The sequence below is a fragment of the Diadema antillarum genome, unplaced genomic scaffold (genome assembly GCF_040938485.1).
Source record: "Diadema antillarum isolate AM-2024a unplaced genomic scaffold, OU_Dant_1.0 seq00000915_RagTag, whole genome shotgun sequence".
NCBI classification, from domain to species: Eukaryota; Metazoa; Echinodermata; class Echinoidea; order Diadematoida; family Diadematidae; genus Diadema; species Diadema antillarum.
Window position 1 is genome coordinate 383,874 of NW_027271769.1, and position 17,509 is coordinate 401,382.

Here is a 17,509-nt window from a genome sequence, read left to right on the forward strand (position 1 = left end):
CATCCATGTGCTTAATCGTGCGAACAAAATTATGCACATAATAAGCAGAAGATGGTTAAATATTTTTTTTTGGTAGGTCCTTTTTAAACATTCCTTTTTCAGTTCTAGATAACGTGGAGATTTGAAGAAAAATTACAAGGGTTTGTTCTGTAACATTGTTACCAGCAAGTTCAATTCATAATTTCATAATTTCCTGTGAAATGCAGCTTAAAATGTCTAATGTCAAGAATTTTTTCGTGGTCATCGTATTCAAAGTGTATCGAAGAGCGACTTGGAGCACGAAACATCAAAATCAGTGAAATCCTAAGCATTTCATTGAAATGCTATATAGAACTTCCGCGTGTAAGTTTGCACAAATTGCGCAGAGATTCCACTCCGTTTCTCTGACACCTCCCTGCGCCTTATGTTGGGCGAAAATAGACAAATAGATTTTGCCGTGTGGTATTGTGTGTTTCCACGTGGCACAGTCATATTATGAATTTGTGGTTTTTCTTAATCTTCCCTTCTTCATTTTGCGTTTTGCATTTGGATGAAAACAGAAGTGGTACCCAATCAAACAATGATAACCAGACATACCGTGATGTGAAAAATCATGTTGTAGAAAGTTTTACGCCACTGAAACATTATCCTGTATGTAGAACATTTTCGGTCAAGAAATTGCTCGACCGTCACTGTGTTTAAACCTTTGCTAACCGTCTATAGAATAACATAACTGAGGATGTCTCAAGGGACTACTAGTATGTTACCGCAACAATAAATTCGCAGTAAAAACCCTCATGTATTTGATTTATTTCAATGTTTGCTGCATGCATCATTCATTGTCTGGTTATTATAGATGTTGTTGTTACGTTTGGATGTCTATCGTTACGTAATGTCTAGGTCCCTACCCGACCCGGCCATTGCCAATGTTTCTCAACTCATATCATTGTACATAGTCATGTTGCCATTATTTTGTATGATTAATATCAGAAAGCCATGGTGACTCAGAATTTGTGCTAACGGTGTATCAGTATCCAGGAAGGTATCTTGTCTCTGTGTTGACTTTTGGCTTTCATTCCCAGAATTTTATGAGACTCAGACAACAGTTATAATTTGTCTGTATATACCTGACGCTATGTTATGCAGATAAATTTGTTCATGTGGACTGCTAAATACATGGACTCTTACCCTATTCGTTTGTGTCAAATGGTTTGTGTGTATTTGTATGCATGCTTGAAAGAGTGTTTATCGAGTTCGTGTGCTCGGATTATGGTTGAAAGGACGGCAAGGTGGCTCCGTAGGTATAGCGTATCCGCCTTTCAATGCTGTGTCTTTACTCTTATCATGCCGTCCACTCTGAGCAGAGACAAACCACTAGATGATCTGTTCTTCGTACAGGACAAAACATGGAGGTCCCACCCTGTGTGAGAGAGTCACAACCCTATTACATAGATCAGACCAATAGTTGAACAACTGGTGCAACTGAAAGCTTGGCCATATGCAAACTAGTTATCAACTGGTCGCAGGGACTGGCTCCTATCAAATCCCATGTGTCCTCGCACCGATTGTCCACCTAACATGCATAGACTGGAACCAGTCGCAGATAAGTGTTCCAGTTAAAATCAACCGGAACCCGTTGAAAATTTTAATTTGATGGTAACTGGTGTTTCCTTCTGAGATGTAAAAGATCCTCTGACTTCCTTCCTTCATTTCAAAGAGAAGGGTGAAATGTGACCGGACATCACAAAACCAACATTAAGTCGCATACACTGATTATGTGTTAGGACCCAAATAAAGTGAAATGGGTCAACCCAGCTAATCTTGAATTTTTCATAAATTATTTTCTGAAAGAGCAAGTCTTCTATTCTATATTAACGTTTGGGAATCATAATACATAACGAACAGGAAGTTGTGTTTTTAGCAGTATTGGGATAGGTTTAAAGAGAGTCCATTTTGAATTGAGTTTATACATGATTTTAAAGCTTAAAGTCTGCTCTTTTAGAATCTGCTCTTAACTAAAAATCCATGTCTGGCGACTTTTGTTGGTTTTGTGATGGAGGGTCACAAATGGTCCTCCCCTCATACATACAACTGCACACCATGAAAAAATATTATTACTTATCTTTTAGTGATCGTGAATTCTGTAATCTCATTGGTCAATCAACAACTTAATATATCCCGTATTACGTGGATATGACGTCATGATACTGTAGTACACAGCCAGCTGCGCGTGTACCAAAGACGCTTATAGGAAAGTGCGCGCTAATCCTGTACAAGACAAATGGACAGCGCGCGGCCGGTCCTCAAGCGTATTGCGCACATAACCTGAGACCACTAGACGCTTGATAAACAACAGCAACTTATATCTATCTGTCTACTGCACTGCAGTATCTTATGGCATGTACGTGTACGTATTTGTATGCGCGCATCGCATGCAGTAATCAGCTCGCGAGACGTAGGCCTAAGTCAACATGGTCATGGCTGACAGCCGGCGATTTCAACATCATTCACGAGGGGAAATCAGCGAGAAGAAGGTTAGCACTTACACTAAAAGATAAAATCGTTACCCCCAGCTTGTTCTTACGAAATACGGAAAATATCTACGGTCTGGTGCCATATTCCATTCGGCCTTCGGCCAAATGGAATATGGCACCAGACCGTAGATATTTGCCCGTATGTTATTACATGTTTTAGTGCAGCTGGACATTGGCTAACGACAGCCATCGTGTCAGATCGTGTAAAATTATATTCCAGTCTAGTCTCACTAATTTACACTATAACTTATTGATTAGTCGACAAGAACCAAAATAATAATAACTAGAGAAGCACTCTGAGAGCGCAGACCTCCGCCAAGTATGCAGCTCATTTCCACCACTGATCTTGTTCTTCCGTAGATATATCAGTGATTTCCACCCATACGTTGTACTTATAGCATTGTGTGCTGTGCCGATTTCCCAATATAGAAGCCTTTGTTACGTCATAAACCCTCAGTTGCACGGCGCGCCCTGCCTTAGCAAAAAACTAGAGCACGCACTTTAGTGCGCACATGCGAACCTCAAATATGCGCAGCCTGAACTCCCAAGTTCATTGACCCTATACCTGTCAAAATATCAAAAATCCTTCATAAATTCCCCCATATTCTAGGATCACTATCAAAATTTAATCGTCTGTTACTTGTATCATCATAAACCTTTCCTGCAAGATTTATTCAAATCCGTTGACTAATTTTTGAGTTATTTTGCACACGGACAAACCAACGGTAACGAAAATGTAATAATTTGGAATAATCTCTAGTAATCGTCATCAATATACTATAATATGTGACCCTGCACCTCAAAACAAACAAAAAGTCGCCAGACATGAATATTTAATTGAGACCATATTCTGAAAGAGCAGACTTTAAGCTTTAAAATGATGTATAACTCAAATCAAGTGGACTCTCCTAACCTATCTAAGTATTGGAAAGAAAGCACAAACTCAGGAAAAGTGTGAACTGAGAAAAGAGGCTCTGAAGTACAGTGTCTATTCAAGCGCTTAATCTTTACCAAACCGTGCTGGCTGAGCGATGAATCGGACAAAAAACAGGAAGTAAACTACCAGAGTAACAACAATGAAGAGATTATCAGATTAACCTGAAATTAAGCATGCCTCATTAACACATTCTGTCCATAATTAATGCCAACTTTCAAAGCAGTAGCACTATCCTTTCAAAAGTTATTAGAGTTGAAAGTGAAGAGTGTGGACAAGGCTTTTCAGAAATGAAAAAGGGATTCTAAAGACACCTAATCACACAATTCTACCAAAAAAGTTAGAGATAAACTGCTAAAAAAGCACGCTTTCCTGCCCGTTTTATGATCCCAAATTTTAACATTATGTAAAAGAAGACCCGCTCTTTCAGAAAATAAAAATAAAATGAAAAAGTCAAGTTCGGCTGGGTTGACCCATTTCACTTATTTTTAGACCCCACGCAAAATCATTGGGCCGAATGCATAAAACAAGCAATTGCTTGTAAGCAATTGCTTCAAGCAAAAGCACAAGCTCGTCTAGCAAAAGGTCTAGCTCAAGCAATTGCTTAAATCCATATGCATAATCTTTTGCTTATGCTAATACCTTTTGCTTGTCGCGCACAAGCAATTGCTTGCGTTTTCAACAAAAGGGAAGTCACGCCTGTGCGAACACAAGAACAAAGGCGAGTGTGGCAGCATGTATTTGAAAGGGCATGTCTGTGTGGAAACATTTCCTGACATAGCAGAAGAGCTATGAAATGCACACACAGACACATACGCACACATATACACACACACGTATTACTGGCTGATTCCCATCACTGCAGCTTACAGTAGCCCGGATCTGCAGATTGCACGCGGAGAGAGGTCTCCTTGCTCTCCACCGAAGTCATACATCCTACCTGTTTTTCATCACATTTTGCGTGCAAACCACTGGAAATTCCTGTTGTTGAAATGAAAAAGTTTTTTTACACTACTTATGAGTAATTTCTTGTAGATTTATACCACTCCCTCACAAGTGTGGTCTCTCTTTCATAAATATGAAAAGGATACTTAAAAGGGTACGTTCCGGTTAAGCTCAAGCTCATTTTACAGAGCTTGGATAATCGTAAGCAATTGCTAGCAAGAACTAGCAAAAGGTATGTTTTATGCATACGTTTTTAAGCAAATGCTTGGTCTCTAAGCAATTGCTCGCGGGCAGCAAGCAATTGCTTGTGCTTGCTAGCAAAAGCTTCTGCTCGCAAGCAATTGCTTGTTTTTATGCATACGGATTCGAGTAAAAGGCTAGCACAAGCAATTGCTAGCGTTTATGCATTCGGCCCAGTGTGTGCGACTTTATGTTCGTTTTGAGGTGCACGGTCACATATAGTGGCCACGATCGAGTTCTACTGAGCCAGCTGTTTGTGCACAACATGAAGATGGTGGTCAGTATAGGCCTCCTACAGCTGGTGGACAATGGCATAATTATTATAGGTACTGGCATTGTGTAGGCTGTGGTACTCGAGGTCCAGTAGGAAATAATATGTGTTGGGACTAGTGCCTGGACATAATTATAGTATACAAATTGGGCCTTTTGACTGCTCCTGAGGATGACTGTGGAAATTATCATTCGTAAGGTGCTTTTCATCGACCGAACTATCACCCCTCGGCTTACGACTCGGGGTGATAAATTAAAACTACAAAGATCGGTATGAAAGGTACCTTGGGCAAGTTGGGAATGATATCCACCATCAACCGAATACAGAGCAGTGTTGATATTTGGATTTTGTTTTGTTTGCTTGGTTTTTTTTATATACCTCATCTTTTAAGACTGGAAACATCTTGGCCTAACTAGTAACTATAATAGCTATGTCTAGAGCTGGGGTTAGTCAAATACGAAGTAGGCCTTGGCCTAACCTGTTATGTAACGTTAGATCTATACGTCCTTAGTTCTAACCTTAGACTTAGCAACAGGACTTGATTATATTCCTTGCAGTGTAATTAAGGACTCAATTGAATGCATTGGTAAATCGTTGACACATATAATAAACCTCTCATTAATGGAAGGACATGTTCCTGATGAATGGAAATTAGCTCGGATAACTCCCGTGTTTAAAAATGGAGATGTTTGCGATCCTCGCAACTACAGGCCGATTTCTGGCCCATTCTCAGTTAAAGCGTTCAAATACGGAATTTTGGTGTCGCCGACATTCCATGACAGTTTGCGGTTCCCTGAAACCTATTAGATACTATTTAAATGTTTATAATATATCACGAGGACTTTATTTGTTAAAAATAAACACGATCAAATGCGGTTGTCTGCCTTTTTGTATAAAATTTTGCTGTTAAACTTCGTTAAGACCCCCAAAACGCAGTGTCGCCGGCTATTTCAGAATTATGTTTTATTGCTCCTCTCCGTCCACAAACACACTTTCCAAATATCATTTTTATGGACGATGAGCATATCATATGTGCTAATCACAATACTCAAAAAGTTCCAAAATTTTTATTGACTTCTTTTTTTATAGCCTTTTGAAACCTGTCGCCAAGTTCACCGCCAGATACGTTACCAGTTTCTTTAGTGTTACAGCATTGCGAAAATAACAAGACTATGCAATGACCCTGTGTATATGAAACCCTGAGGATATACTTCATACATTGCAAGTACTTAGATTTTTTTGTGCAACAGCTCTTTTTAGAGAATACGGTACAATGTTTGAAATATCGGTTTTCTACACTTTTATTTGGACAGATACGTGACATACTTTTCACGCCACCCACTGCGACAGATATTGCAATGTCAGACAAATTGTATATTATACATTACTCCTCGGAATGACGCATCGATTCAACATTAAAGTTTAGTACAAGTGAGAAATATTTGGTAGATATCGCTCTCATAATAATATGATCGACCATATACGTTACCACAGATACGTTACCCCAGATACGTGACCGAATTTTATTCATTGGTCTTGTGCTTTCTGGGGATCAAATCTGGTCAAAATTCATCCCTACACATTACATGCTTCGTTTTGTTGGACCTCAGGATTATATTCTTACACCAAAAGGACAGAGAGGTGAAAAAGATCAACACTTCCACATGATTTTTCTTTCTGCGTCAGTGTCTCACAACTTAATGCCAAGTTTTCCGACAGATACGTTACCACATAATCAAAATGCTGAAAAGAAATTGTAAATGTTTTTACAAACAAATCGTTGTGTGCTCATAAACTCCAAAGTTCTATTCTATAAAACCCAGCCACTTTCATATTCTATGCAACAACTTTGAACGTTTATTTTACAAGACGAAGCTAAGATTCAGCATATCAGTTTTTTGCTTTTCAGATTTAGCAGATACGTTACGTATAATTCAGGGCACCCACGGTGACAAATAATGTTATGTAAAACAAAGTGTTCATAAAACAATTCTACATAGAATGACGCTTCCATAAAAAATTAAAGTTATGTTCAAATGAAGAATATTCAGTAGAAATTGCTCTGTAACTTCACCGACAGATTCATTTACGGTACGCCAGATACGTTACCAAACTTTGAAAGAGTAAAAAGTAGTTTATGAAACGCTTCCGAGAAAAGTTTCAGCGTTCTGTTGCATATTTATTCTAGTGTTTTTCAACATATGAAGAACTACTCAAGATTCATTGATAAGTTGAACAATTATTTATTCATTTTCATTAAAAGGGATGAGCCAAATGCGTTACCATAGGTCAAACAACTGTTTAGCATATCGAGTTCATAAAGACTGTACCTACTTCCTTCTAAGTGCCTGCAAAAATATATTTTTTAAACCTTGTTTGAATTATCCATCAAAACTTAATGAATATTTATAGTCAGATGGATAAATACATTCAGACGTAAGATGAGAATATTCTGTGAATGAAGAACTCAGCTTTCACATTTAAGGTTCTCTTTCACTACATTTCATAGTTTAAATATTACGTACAATGTTTAAAATGGTTAATTTGGGCTTACATCATTCATTTTTACATCAATTCATGAGGTAAATAATTAAACAGGTGATATTTATTAATTCATACACAACTAAAATTATTACTTATATTTTACCAGATACGTTACCAAAGGTGATTCGATGTTTTTCAATAGTTATTTCCCCAGGAAAGCAATTCATATTTGTTTCCTGTGAAATTCCAGATCGGCTCGTTCCCTTTGCATGATTTGTGGGATTCGAAACTTTATTTGTAAGCGAAATTTGCTAAAAATACAAAGTGAATTTTAAGGTTATATTTCATTTCAGCAAAAAGCGTATTTCAACCTACCACACAGAAATAATTTCTACCAATTAGCAAGGGATGACAACATCTTTACCTCTTGAAAAACCCCAATATCTTTAGGGGGGACAGATGTCTTTTCCTGAACAGAAATTGGATCAAAACAATAAATTTAATTCAGAGTTAGGAGTCCATTACAACATGTAAATTTGCGGTAACGTATCTGATTGGTGATCAAAAATCATATATGATGCTCTATTTCAATTCATTTTTACTCAATGAATGGCCATCATTTAGAATGTTCCACTTTTTGTTTCGTATTTGACCGGTTTTGAAGTTTCCGAAAACACATCTTTGAATGTATTACTTTGTGGTTGATTTTTCGGTTTTACTCACATGGAATTGAACACTTAATCTGAGAATGGCCCTTCTGTGTTACCCGTCCTATCGAAGGTAATTGAAAAAAAAGTTGTTTTTAAGCAGACTTACACATATCTCACGGAGAACGATATCTTGTGCCCGAATCAATTTGGTTTTAGGCCAAACCACTCGACAAGCCTTGCACTCTTAGCGAAGCGAGCGAGCTTGAAAATTTTGATATTCTGCAGTTCCAAAACTGGAGTTTGAGCTATATATTTCGTTTTGGAAATAAATGGGAGCGCATCGGGCGCAACTGCTGGCAATTATTGGCAGCAACATTAGGAGAATGGCATAACGATTCAATGCGAGCGAGCGAAGCGAGCAAGCTTGAAAATTTTGACATTCTACAGTCCCAAAAAGGGGTTTGTAGCTACAGTATATCTTTCACTTCGGAAATTAATGGGGAGCGCATCGGGCGCAACTGCTGGCAATTACTGACATCAACATTAGGAGAATGGCATAACGATTCAATGCGAGCGAGCTTGAAAATTTTGACATTCTAGAGTCCAACAACTGCCGTCGTAGCTATGTTTTTCGCTTTAGAAATTAATAAGGGGGAGGCGCACCGGGCTCAACTGCTGGATGCGAGCAAGCGAAGCGAGCGAGCTTGAAAATTTTGACATTTTACAGTCCAAAAGCTGCCGTTTGTAGCCATATTATTTCCCTTTTATTCATATACATACATATTTATTTCATTTTCTTTGTTTATTCATTATTTTTATTATTATTATTATTATTTTTTTTTTTTGGGGGGGGGGGGGGGGGGCAAAAATGCGTTTTGCCCCCCCCCCTTTTTTGGATTTGGGGGGGGGGGGCGGCCGCCCCCTCCCCGCCCCCCCCCCCCCCCCCACTTCCGGCACCTATGATGTGACGTGCGTATACGTGTGCACATAGCTGTGTGTGTGCCCTAACAAACAAGTCCTGTGGTACTCCCTGTGGAACTTGTCGGTACCACACAATGTACCACACACAAGCAATGTTACCACAGGAACTTTGTGGTACTGTACCACAGGCTTGTAGGGTACTCCCTGTAGTACTTGTCAGTACCACACAATGTACCACATAAATATATGTTACCACAGGAAGTGTGTGGTACTGTATTACAGACTCATGTGGTACTCCCTGTGGTGTTGGTCGGTACCACACAACGTACCACAGAAATATAATTATGTTAACACAGGAACTGTGTGGTACTGTGTCACAGGCTCGTGTGGTACTCGCTGTGGTACTTGTCGGTACCACACAAATACAACACAATGTGTGGTATAGGATAGTACCGCGCAGGACAGTACCACAGGACAGTACCACACAGTACAGTACAATGGGACATTACCACAGGAACTGTACTGTGGTATTTTGGGATATTACCGCAGGACAGTACCACAGGACATTACCACAGGACATAACTACAGAACATTACCACAGGACCAGTACCACAGGACAGTACCACATGACCAGTACCACAGGACAGTACAACATGACCATGCAGTACCACAGGACATTACCACAAGACAGTACCATATTATGCCATTACTACAGGGTAGTATTACACAGCATTACCACAGGACAGTACCACGGGACAGTACCACAGGAATTGTCCTGCGGTATTTTGGGACGTACCACCGGACAGTACCACAGGAATAGTACCGCAGAACAGTACAACAGGAATTATCCTGTGGTATTTTGGGACGTACCACAGGGCAGTACCACAGGGCAGTACCACAGGACCAGTACCACAGAACAGTATCACAAGAACTGTCCTGTGGTATTTTGGGATAGTACCACAGGACAGTACCACAGGTCATTACCACACAGCATTACCACAGGGCAGTACCACACAGAATTACCATGGTACCACAGGAGAGTACCACATAGGATAGATCGGGGGAAAAATGTGGGAGAATTTTAGCCACATATCAAGGAATATTCGTGATAGACGAGTGAAGGATTTCAGGACAAACATGGCCCTACTTAATAAACTCTCCTACTCCTAACATGCTTGTAACCTCAAACGACAGTCTAATATGGCCAAGTGCCATTCTAGTCCTATAATAGATCTATATAGTCATCCTATTCCTAGTAAGTCATCACTCGTATCAGTACATATTTGTGTATAATTATATATATATATATATATATATATATATATATATGGCCGTCTATCCGTAATGCATTAAGGCATGGTTAGTAACTAGACTATACTTTATCATCAAGATATGAAATTACACTTTCATAACAATATTCATGATGTTGGGAGTAATAATATAACATAATTAGACAATCTTAGATAAGTTCAAAGTAAGTCCCATCACTAAAACTTTGACTTTTTAAGTCTTTTATGTATTTTCTAAAATCTAGAGTGCTGTTTATGAATATTCATGAGCTATGTAAAAATTTGTACCACAGGAGTACCACAGAAGTACAACATGAAATGTCTCATGCTTTACATCAGCATTTTCACTACATAGGTAATATTGTAGGAGTATGGGACAGGTTAAGTGATAGAAAATCAATTGCTGTAATTCACAGCATAACTCATCTATCAATTAATTGAGGAATGTGTGCTTTTTTGTTTATATTTTTGTTATTTCAGTTGGTTCTGCCTTACAATTTTTCTGTGTGGTACTCCTGTGTGATACTGCTTTGTGATATTCTCCTGTGATAGTCCTGTGGTATAAAATGTTAAGAAAAAGAAGAAGAATATGCCGTGGTATTTTTCTGTGGTACTTTCTATTATATATCGATGTGTCATTTTGCCTCGTGGTATTGTTGTGTGGTATTGGTATGTGATACGACTGTGTGATACTATGCACTTGATTTGCTGTGTGGTACTTCTGTGTGGAACAGTACCATAGGATCTTCCTGTGGTATTTTTGGACACATACCACAGGAATATCACAGGACATAGTTCCCGTGGTACTGTCCTGTGGTACTGGTCATGTGGTACTGTCCTGTTTACCTGATGCAGTAATGCTGCGTGGTACTGGTCCTGTGGTAATGTCCTGTGGTACTTGTTCTGTGATACTGTCATGTGGTAAAGCCCTGTGGTACTGTCCTGTGGTAATGTCCCAATATACCTCAGGATAGTTCCTGTCGTAATGTCCTGTGGTACTCTCCTGTGGTACTGTCCTGTGGTACTGTCCTGTGGTACTTTCCTGTGGTAATGGCTCCTCCTTCTTCTTCTGATTAAGTCTGCCTCCTTCAATAGGCTGAAGATTATTGCAGACTGTGTCATTTACATTATAATACAGTTTATTTACAGATATTTATAAGAACACAACAAATTTGAAGAATATAACTTGCCACTGTGATAACCGTTAGTCGGTTACGGAATGATCCCACAGATGGCACTGAAACAATTTCCGACAACAGGGAATTCCAGCTCTCTACAGTTCTTGGAAAGAAAGAATGGCGATCGATACGATTCAGTTCTGGAGTATGGTACCTGATAGGAATGTGGCTGCGTGGCTCTCGTCAACTGAGTAATCTGTTTGATGCTATAGTCCTGTGCTGAAAGATGTTTGGAGTACAATAAAAGGATTAAACGACAACGTACCTGTTTGAAGAGTGATCCTCATCTTATGAATAAGAAGAGTGAGAGCTAATGTGTGAGATCCCGTTCGCGGAGGCGCGGTCACTCGTAATCGCTACATGCAGGTCAGAGTGCACCTACATACCCGGTAGATGTACAAGTTGAAGGCCTACTTCCCTTATGAGACCATCGCTAAGTTGTAGTTCGAACGTTTTGCCTTTCACCACTTATTTCACCACAATTCACCTATATTTCCTGATATATAGGTGGGCGAGGAGGGCACATTAGCTCTCACTCCTCTTATTCTTAAAATAAGGATCAAATTTCAAACAGGTAAGTTCTCGTGTAATCCTTTTACTTTATTTCATAAACGTTTGATCTAAAAATGTGAGAATTCAAAGATAATCTGGACTGCATGTAACATCCTACACAAGGTGTATAGTACCAGAAAAACACACCAGTGTATACCTACCACCAACAATAAGCTCCGCATGGTGGTACAATGAAAACTCAACCTCCCTGTTCCAATATTGTAAATGAATGATCATCACTGTCATAGGCGTACCCAGGATTTTTTAGAGGGGGGTGTTCAGTGGCGTACCGTGGGTCAAGACATTGGGGGGGGGGGGGGGGGCGCACCTCATGGAAGCAACATCAGAATTGCATAACTGTACAATTAAATGCGAGCAAGTGGAGCGAGCGAGTTTGAAAATTTTGACATTTTACAGTCCCCAAACTGCCGTTTGTAGCTAGATATGTATATATTATATGTATTTGCTTTGGAAATTAAGGGGGTTGCACCGGGTGCAACTGCTGGCAGTTGCTGGCATTAACATCAGGAGAATGGCATAACGATTAAATGCGAGCGAGCGAAGCGAGCGAGCTTGAAAATTTTGACATTATAAGTCCCCAAACTGCCGTTGGCAGCTATATTTTTTCGCTTTAGAAATTAAGGGGAGGGGGCGCACCGGGCGCAACCGCTGGTAATTACTGACAGCAACATCAGGAGAATTGCATAGCGATTAAATGCGAGCGAAAATTTTGAAAATTTTGACATTTTACAGTCCCCAAACTGCCGTTTGTAGCTATATTTTTTCGCTTTAGAAATTAAGGGGAGGGGGCGCACCAGGCGCAACTGCTGGCAATTACTGGCAGCAACATTAGGAGAATTGCATAACGATTAAATGCGAGCGAGCGAAGCGAGCGAGCTTGAAAATGTTGACATTTTACAGTCCCAAAACTGCCGTTTGTAGCTATATTTTGTCGCTTTAGAAATTAAGGGGAGGGGCGCACCGGGCGCAACTGCTGGCAATTACTGACAGCAACATCAGGAGAATATTGCATAACGATTAAATGCGAGCGAGCGAAGCAAGCGAGCTTGAAAATTTTGACATTTTACAGTCCCAAAACTGCCGTTTGTAGCTATATTTTGTCGCTTTAGAAATTAAGGGGAGGGGGCACACCGGGCGCAACTGCTGGCAATTACTGGCAGTAACATCAGGAGAATGGCATATAACGGTTAAATGCGAGCGAGCGAAGCGAGCGAGCTTGAAAATTTTGACATTTTACCGTCCCAAAACTGTATGTATATTTTTTTCGCATTGGAGGGAGGGGGCGCCCGGTGCGCCCTCTGGATCCACCACTGGTAGTCAAGGGTGTCGGTTTATGTTCATGATTGGGGGAGGTATGACCAGCGAGGGGGCGTCGAAGTGACCAAGCGGGAGAAGGATGTCCAAAATCTGCACTTTATATAGAGCATCCCCTAATTTGTTTGTGTTTGTGAGTGTGTGTGTTTCATATAGATGGAAAAGTTAGGAAATAGCCAAGGTCAAGTCTTATTATTGGCAATGCAAGGCATTTTAATATAGACTAGTATGTAAAGCAACACTGCAAAATCAATGATCAAGCTTTGATAGCAAATGTGTACAACCTATCAAACATTGCGCAACATTGCAGCGACTCTTTTTGCCATTCCGATATTCTGAGTACACTGCGCACATCCTGCTTGTATTCAAAATGCCAACAAGGAATCACGCTGAATCACAATCTTTTGTCGTCTCCGGGCTTTTTGAACAATTTTATACCTCTTTAATTATATGGTTAAAAGAAATCTTAGAAAAATATCTCTTTTTCTTGATCATCCTTTCATGTCGATTTCAAAAGCAGTTTACTAACCTTTGAATTACCATTTTCGTAGGTTTTTTTTTTCTTTTTTTCTTTTTTTTAATCAGCGGATGGGGGGGGGGCACGTGCCCCCCCCCCCCATGCCCCCGTAGTTACGCCACTGTTCCTATAGACCTAGATATCTAGTGAATTTTAGGCGCAATAAAGTCATCCAACCACAATTTGTAGACTCACACTCAGTTATTTTTCAGTTTTAACTTTGAGTCATTGAAAAAAATTCATATCTACTATTACTAAAGATTACCAAGTCCATGTGCTATTACTAATTACATTGAGTAGCAAGTAACTGGCTACTCCCAGAGCTTCCAGAGCTTGCTGCTTCCAGTAGGCTACTATACTGACTGTACTTGGTAGTCAGTGGCGTATCTAGGGAAAACGGCGCCCGTATGGCAAGCGCGAAAATTGCGCCCCTAATTTCTGAAAAAGTGTTCAACCCCAACCCCATCCCAGTAGGGACTTTAAAAAAGTCCTCATGATATGCTTTTTGAAGCACTTAAGAGGGGTCTTTTGAGGGTGATTTAAATGTAAATAGGCAACCCTAAATATTGATATATTTTGGCGAGCGAGCGCAGCAAGCGAGCCGAAAATTTTTATATTTCAGCTTTATACATAAGATGGAATTCTTGTCATTTTTGGTTATCAAATCTTCGAATTACAATTCTAATCATAGTGACGGCCTTATTGATAACGATTTGTACCAACAGTGTCCAACCCCATCCCGGTAGGGACTTGAAAAAGTTCTCATGATGTGCTTTTTCAAGCACTTATAGAAGGGGTCTTTTGAGGGTGTTTTAAAGGTAATAGATATTGAAGAATTTTGGCGAGCGAGTGCAGCGAGCGAGCCGAAAATTTTTTTATTTCAGCTTACAAAACATGGAATTCTTGTCATTTTTGGTTATTAAATCTTCGAATGACAATTCTAATCAAGATATAGTGACGGTCTTATAGATAACGATTTATACCAACAGTGTTCAACCCCACTCCCATCCCGGTAGGGACTTAAAGAAAGTCCACTTGATATGCTTTTTCGAGCACTTAAAAGTTTTTTTTTTTTTTGAGGGTGATATAAAATCTGATACATTTTGATAAATTTTGGCGAGCGAGCGCAGCGAGCGAGCCGACAATTTTTGTATTTTACCTTACAAAACATGGAATTCTTGTCATTTTTTGGTTATTAAATCTTACGATTCTAATCAAGATATAGTGACAGCTTCATAGATAACGATTTATGCCAACAAACTAAGGACTTGGAAAAATACTCTGAATTACTACGAGTGAGTGAGCCGAAATTTTTATATTTCCACGTCATCATTACGTTTTGTTCTTCTTATTTTTTTTTTTTTTGGATAAATTTTGGCGAGCGGGTGCAGCGAGCGAGCCGGAAATTTTTATATTTCAGCGTTACAAAACATGGAATTCATGGAATTCATGTTTTGTTTTTATCTTGTTTGATTTGGTTTTCTGCTCCCCCTCCCCCCATTCTCCTTCCCCCCGTCCGGGCGAGGTTTTTTTTCCTTCTTCTTCTTTTTTTTTTCTCGTTTTTTTTTTCACGTGCCCCCTTGCCCCCCCCCCCCTAGATACGCCACTGTTGGTAGTTGATACTACTGACTTAGCATGCAATGTGCCTATAATAGGCTGCAGCGCAGCATGCATTGTACGCACATAATATTATGCATCATACACAATTTACGGTACCGAGTACGGTATAATACCGGTAAACGGTGAACATTATGCGCAATGTATCTTCGCGATTCGGTCAGAAAGCAAAGCATGGGATCGGGAATGTCTACTGTTTGCGCGTCAGCTTCGCGCGCGGTGCAGTAGTAGTAGTAGTAGTAGTATTAACACGTACTGTACACGAGTTCTTTAGTGCGTATGATATTATGTAACTCCATAATGTATCATCATCCACACAAACATAAAAACAAGGAAGAGAGAGAGAGAAAATGAACGCAAAAGAAAGGAAAGGCGGAATTCAAAACGGAAATAAAAGCGGTAAAGACAGCTTTTGTTTCATTTGTCAACATCTAAGCATTGCTGAAGAGGGGTGTTGAATAGCTCAAACACATCCCTTTTGCCCAAGGGGGGTGTTTGAACACCTTAAACACCCCCCTTTTGGCAAAGGGGGGTGTTTGAACACCCAAAACACCCCCCCCCCCCTCGGTACGCCCTTGATCACTGTAGTACAAACCAAACTCAGTCTATACTTAAGTTCATGTCTTACCCTACTGATGCAGGAACTACTGCAGTACTGCGTGAGCAAATCCACTACCGGTACTTGGCGTGGCGATGGGTTTGTTGTAAAAGGCCTGGAAAGTCTCTTCCCTGCTCCAGCGAACATGCTGCAGAACATCTGACATGGGAACGGAATTGCATGTGGCCTTGGAAGTCGTTGCTGCTCGCGTGGAGTGAGGCTTATACACATCTACATTGATGCCAGAGCGAGTCATTACCTCCTTGAGATAGTGAAGTATCTGTAGTGACCCGCTGATATGGCTTCCTATAGCTAACGAATAGGTACTTTTCTTGACCTCGAATCGAGCTGGTGCGGCGTAAATATTCTTGGAGGCAGGCAAGAACACAAATACGCTTATCCTGGGGATGTGCTGCAAGAGCAACCTTTAAACCAGTCCTCCCTGGTCTGCTCTGTTTAACTAAATCTTGAATTACGAATGTATATACAGTGGGCGACAAAAGCGTACCATCAATGTTCAGTAATTGCAGCGTTTGCACTCTCTAAGCACTGACGAGGGCAATCAACATACATGTCTTCAATGAAAGATCCGCGACATACTATCTAACTCTGGAAACATGCGAAGATAATCCAGGACAAGCTTGACATCCCATGTAGTCGGATATCTGGCCCTGGAAGGCTTAAGGCGAAAGACTCCCCAGGCCCGTAGCCAGGATTTTTCAAGGGGGGGGGGGGTGCGGTCACCAAAAAAACGGACCTTCGGTACCAATACCAATGATCACACACACACACACACACACACACACACACAATTATATACATATATGTATATATATATATATATATATATACATATATTCTTTGGACGACCGAACTACAAAAGTTGTATAAGAATTTGCGCGCGAAGCGCGCCGCAAATTGTGAATTTTGACTGTTTTAATGACGTTTTAATGACGTTTTAAAGTCTCGAGGAAATTTGTATTTTTGTCTGTTGCATGCAATCGCGTTACGGTATTTCATCTAGGAAATAGTAAAAACTCATTTTGCCAGGAAGTTGCAAAGTTTAATTGTGTTCGAGACTCTGCGCGCGTAGCGCGCCGCAAAATTGAGAATAGTGATTTTCCTGGTGTTGTTTTAACTTTTATTTTTTCTATTGTATACCCGCGTTAGCAGGCCTGAAGCCAGGATTTTTAAAGGAAGGGGGGATTGCGTTAATTAACAAAACGGTCCTTTGATACTGTCCCGGGAGGGGTAGCGACAATTAAAAGGTGGACACCATGCTCATACATGGACTTTCAAAATGGCCCCTAAACGAGTAATGATCATATGATTTTTTTTCGGGCCTTAAAAACAAGTATTCCTTAAATGTTTCCTGCACCCTAAAGAAGTACTTCATCATGATTGAACAATATACCATTTTCCCACCGCTTCGGCCTTTTTGATACCCTTTGATTATATACGCTCG